The 6,087-nt window shown below is 40.3% G+C and overlaps 1 long non-coding RNA gene across 1 annotated transcript; it reads right to left on the reverse strand.

Moving 5' to 3' along the window:
* Positions 1-338: 338 nt before the first annotated feature.
* Positions 339-6,071, reverse strand: LOC134458997 (uncharacterized). The gene is made up of 3 exons (XR_010036730.1): positions 5,850-6,071; positions 1,634-1,929; positions 339-512 (listed from the first exon to the last, which is right to left on the reverse strand). It is a non-coding gene; the product is annotated as an uncharacterized LOC134458997 (long non-coding RNA).
* Between the last annotated feature and the right edge of the window lie 16 nt (positions 6,072-6,087).

The raw sequence follows: 6,087 nt of genomic DNA on the forward strand, positions 1-6,087 counted from the left end.
GACATGTTATCCTGATTAGTTCCTAATTATAAATTATACATTATGAATTATACATTTTTCACTAAAATTGCCTTTTGGGGCCCCCCACAGCAACCTGTAGCCTAGGGGCCCCAGGCCATCTAAATCCGGCCCTAATCATGACAAATGTATTTAGCCTACTGAGATGTCCGTCTGTAAACAATAGGCTATAATAAAATAGTAGGCTATGCTATGTGATCATGGAAGATTAATGGAAATCCATTTAAAACAGCAGGGACAGTGAATGTAGACAGGAAGAGATCCACATACAAAAATATAAACTTTGACTTTATTATGTGATACATACAATCAGCCTATGTTATATGTTGTCCTCCCTCTTCAAAGTTGCAGGAAGGTGCTGTTTTCACATCAAACAAAATGTCTGCCATCACAGCCAGTCAGTGTATGTTGTATTGAGGCAAATCCTTTAGGCTTGATAGCTTAGCTGGAGCGGTTTCCCTCATCACCAAAGCCTGTAACAACAGGTCAGCCACCTATATGAACACACACACACACACACACACACACACACACACACACACACACACACACACACACACACACACACACACACAGATACACACACACACACACACACACACACAGATAAACACACACACACACACACACACACACACACACACACACACACACATTTAATAAAGAGACCAAGCCGTTATCATATCAACTAATAAGATGACTGTGGCAACAGATTGTTTTCTTTTAATATGTCCGGTCCTGCACTGGTTGCACCGGATTTCATTACATTATTACATTACATTGCATTTGGCAGACGTTTTATAACCAAAGCGACTTTCAAAAGAGGACATAATCATATCCAACATCACTAGCAAATACAAAGTGCACAGGAGATATACAGAACAACAACTGCAGATGCAAAGAAGTGTTAGTTAGTAGTTAGGATTGTCATCTAAGAACTGCTGTTTACTTTGTTCTAATAAGATGACACATTTTAATATGTTATATTATTCAATATTATCCCTTCAATAAAATCTCCCTCTCTGGGAGAGGTATAGATGCCAGCTTCCAAGAGTAGACACCCTCTACTACGTATACAAGATCTGATATAATACAACTGAAGAGTAGATTTTAATAGATGTGATGTTGTACAATGTAGTAGACATGGCTCATCTTAATAATGTGTTGTGTGTGGGTTTTTTTTTTCATTTCTGAAACCCAGATCTCCATCCCTCTCTTGTTCTCATCTCATGTTTTGTCCTCTTCAACCCTCCCCCTCTCAGTACAGCAGTGAACAGCACTGTAGCCCCTTAATGCACGCCGTACCTCCTGTGGCACGCTGTAATAGACATTGAAAGTTAACTACTATAGTACTACACTACTATGACAGTGCACAGGGCCTTTAGTAATATATTACGACTTGGTCATTGCCATTCTGGTAACAGCTCATTTATAATGCCGTGTCTTAAGGGGTTAAAAGATCCAGTGTGTAGTTTTTTTGGAGTTCATTTGAAGAATACATGCTACCAATTAAAAATGCCCATCTTTGTCCAAATCTGTCCAAAATTACAGAACCTTTCATAAAAAAACATACTTTATAGAACCACAAATGTACCCTCACTCTCTCCTCACCAACCTCTCTCAGGTGTTTGTGTTGCTCCCTCTCCTCTTTCTCCTCCTCCCATCGCCCTCTCCTTTCTTCCAGAAAGTTCTGGACTTGCTTTCGGTGAACATGCTCCACGTTCTTTTCCAAGGTCAGTAAGGTTCTGATCAAAGCCCAAAGGTTTGTGGATGTGGATGGTCCTAGTGTTCGATCCAGTTCTCTGTCTTTGGCTGCTGGTGCCAATGCAGCAGGCTGGTTCATATCAATGTCCCTCTCCAGGTTATGTTCCACTAGCAGGTTGTCAATGCTTTTCTTGCCCATTAGGTGTCCTGTTGTGGGGCACAGCAGTGTTATGCAAGTCCACAAATATAATTAGGTTGACTGGGTGTACATCGCTTGCTGAATAGATATGAATATGTGTTTATATCTAGATGCTTCATGCGGTACATGAGCTACACTTTCATCCAGATGTTTCATGGACACATATTGGGCTTAAACAAAAACGACAGCAAAGCCATCTAAATTTCTGACTATGCTTATGGATTAACTAGATGTTGGGGAGCTCTGAGTTTCTGTCTGAAGATGTATCAGACCTACCCAACAACACCTTTCCAATAGCTGGTGATGAGTTGATAGTCATTATATTGTTGCATTTGGGCTATAATCTGTAATCTCATTCAGAAACATGCGCTGATAGTCATTAGATTGTTGTATTTGGAGTATAGGATGTATCTGTAATCTGTTCAAGAGATATGTTTTCCCAAAACGGAAATCGAAGGTCGCGTATGATATTTGCGCCCCATTGCTATATTGCCATTCAAATGACATTAATGCGTAAAATCCGTATACATTCCCACATTTGACTCTTAATTCAAACTTAAGTCTTCGTTCTGGCAAGGGGACATGAACGAAATGAGTGCGCAATAATGTCCCAAAGGCATGCGTAAAAGAACAAATACTCGACCCATGGGTGCCTAACTGCAATCACCACTGATCCAAAATACCACCACGCGATTCTTAAATCTTTTAGCCATGAAAGTGCAAACTGCAAACAATCCACAACAATATAACCTAGTCAATGTTTTAAATGTAAGTGTTTTGGTCAATCCTAAGCGTTGCGCACTGCACCAACAGAACGCTGGTAGAGCCACCTGAGAAGAGCGCTCTATAAAACCCAAGCCTCGCATGCAAAATAGCTTACTTAGTTTGTGGATATTCCACATTTCGCAATTGTGTTCCTTTAAATGATGTAAAAACTTCCCAAGTGATTTGAGACGCACAGAAAATTCTACAAAGTTATTGACTAACGTGTTATCATCCTTCAAACAGTGATTAAAGAATGTCCAAATCAAATTAAGGAATCAAAACCAAAAGAGTAGAACTATACGCAATACTTTGAGGAAGTGGGGGAAAACAAGGTGAAGAGGAAAAAAACCAAATAGGTTAAGTATTCTCACCTACAGCCCAATGGTTCCTACGTGGATAGACCTTTCCAACTTCATTAATCTGACCTTGGCAGGCTGAGGTAAAAACTACTACTATTGCTATAAGTTGTCTGAATCTCCAGGGAAGGCACATCGCTTTGAACAACGACAAATAAGTAAAATTTCTTGAATTCCGTTGTTATTCCGCTCCTTTGATCAATGAAAAAGTGTGTGACCAATTGGCATATCCGTGCATTTATACCGTTACGAAAGCCAATAAATAAGTGGGCAATTTTGCCTGCTGACGTTTGGTTTGTTTATTAAATGATGGTGTCAGTGCAAATATGCGTGTGGTGGAGTCCATATGTCTTAAAACGATTCCCTCCTACGATCCGCAGCGGAGGTCTACGTCAGCATCGTTTGAAAATTATAGCACGCTGTTGAGAAGAAATTCAAACTGACATGCTGAAAGAGTCTGTCATCACGAGGCATTGTGAGTGCAGAAATGACCGCAGAGGGAGATGTCAGGGTAATTTCATTAATTACGATGAGGGTTTCTTGCCTTAGCCAGCTGGTTAAAACGAGCCCCTATGCGCGCTTAGCTGTTGTTTTTGCTGTTTGACTGTCATCCACTTACTATAAGTAACACTGTGACAAGATTAGTTGTTTTGTTAATGTGCTCAATTCTCTATTCTTTTATCCTTACGAAAACAGTCTAGGCCTAGGCATTTGAAGTTATTTTGACCAGCCTGAGAATGGGGACACGTCCTGAATGCTGTGGGCTATGCGTCAAAGTTTGAGTCATAAAAATAACAAAATTCCACAGAAAGTGCCTGCCATAAAAGAAGTCACCAGCACAAGCATACTTTGGGATGGGCAGCCGATTAGTGCGCTAACGCTTTCTTTTTCTCTTTCTTACTGGATGACCATTCATACAGGTGATTAATAATTCACTGGGTTTCAAATAACATGCCACGGTCATGAATACACTTAGGGTAAAATACTATGATAGCTGCTGGAAAAGAGTGTGCGTGTGCGCACGTGCGTGTGTGCGTGCGTGTACCGCAATTCCATTAAAGTAGATTGTTTTTTTTGTTTGTTTTTTAAAAAAAAGACAATAACCATTTGAATGTTTCGTAGACTAAAGCGAAAAAGTGACAGCTGACTGTCCACTAGACTGCTTATTCATTAGTTACAATATAGGGCCACACATTCCAAATGGCATTGTTTTACCTGTCCATAACCAACTGGATGAAGGCCATTTGGAATGTGTAGATGTGTGGACATTAGACGGATGTCAACAACATCATCACCAAAATACCTGAATTAAGCGCTCCATAATATCTGGACGGCGCATTACATTAAGAATAGGCCTGTTAAAGAGAGCAGCATTCATCCTGCGCTACATAATTTCTCCACCAGGGGGTAGCATTTGGGGTGTTTCTGGCACTATGGTGATGAAAAGCAGCAGCTTTGGTCACAGCAGGCTCAATATGTGTCTCATCTACTCAATATTCTTTTTTGAGGCAGGCTATAATTTGTAGACCTCTTTGAGACTCTGACATATTTCAACTATGTGCCATTTATCTCCAACACATTTGCCTTTAAATAATGTGTTTGGGTCGTCACCTGTGTCATAAGGCCTCCTAATAGGCTAGAGCAATGAGATGAAGTGTAAAGTTTGTATTTGCCTATTTTTATAGCATCGTACAATCATGTTACAGTAGGAAAGTAATCAAATTATTATGATTATCTTAATTAATGGTGGAAATCCTATTCAGCTGTGGTTTTGAGTCATGCTGTTCAGCCTGGGCCTAAATGCCTGCCATTGTAGGCTACAGTCTGTGTAGATTTTTATACAAAAGCTTATTCGGGGGGGGGGGGTACAGCCAGTTAGTAGGCTCTATTGCAACAAACTGAGTATTGCACGTAGAAACCCAGTAATCGTTCCCTTTAAAATCTATAGCCCAGACCTACTGTAGGATAATTTGTGCAGGCTCTCCTGGATACATTATACATTCTATGGAATAGCAGCACAAAGACTGTGTGGCACATTAAATGCATCATCTGGTCTTATTTTTGTTTTCGTCTTTGAAGAGCTCTTTAAAAAATAAAATATAAATAGCCTTGCTAGTAATAGGCCTACATGACAGACTGTCAGTATTTGGTGAACAATCAGTAGCCCAGGCTATGGCTTCTATTACATGGTTAACTAGCTGAATATGCCATAAGCCTGCTCTGCTCCCAATCTATTGGTCTATGTGGAATATTGATAAACATTCTTCTCCTTATGGCAAAGCCTTGTGGGAAATTAAAATCAGTGCCACATTGAGGTTGGTGAGAAATTTGAGAATCACCCTCGAAACCTGGCTGTGAAGGTTGTGCCGCGCCTTTCCAGCACTTGTCAAAATCTACATCTTTTATTTCAATGCTAGGGGTAAGTTTATAACAATTGTCACTGTATCAGCCTATCAATCAAAACTCAGGATAATATACCAAGCAGTGGCACGGACTGCTGCATTTGAGTAGCCTGCACTACGGTCCTCCCCAGGTAATGTCTTAATTATGTTCCTCTGGGTCGTAAAATATACGTTTCTTACTTTATTACAATAGCCTACAATTGCATTGGCATATTATGTTACCAACGGCATCCTCGATTTTAAGAACAATACGTTTTGACTTGCACCAGAGATTTTCTAAGCTATGCTTGCACTTTCATAAGAGCAAGGGCTGCTGCCCAGTGCTCAACACGCGCCGCGGTGATTCATGGGATAGGAATATACTTTCACCCATGTTTGCTGTTTGAAGTATGCAGCATTACTCACATCGATAATCAGATGCACAAATTGATAAATACGTCTCACTGTGAATACATGGCACTTATAATATTGTCCGGTTTAACGACTCAAAAGAATGAACCGAAGCACTGTCGGCGAAATGAATTCTGGGTAGGAAGATAGCATCTGCAAAGCCAGCTGTAGCGCACGTAGGCTTTCCTGTATTCAGAAACACCACCAAGAGAAACACCTAGATGATTGCAAAGTTGACGGATGCTATATGCAA

Source organism: Engraulis encrasicolus, chromosome 11 (genome assembly GCF_034702125.1).
Source record: "Engraulis encrasicolus isolate BLACKSEA-1 chromosome 11, IST_EnEncr_1.0, whole genome shotgun sequence".
NCBI classification, from domain to species: Eukaryota; Metazoa; Chordata; class Actinopteri; order Clupeiformes; family Engraulidae; genus Engraulis; species Engraulis encrasicolus.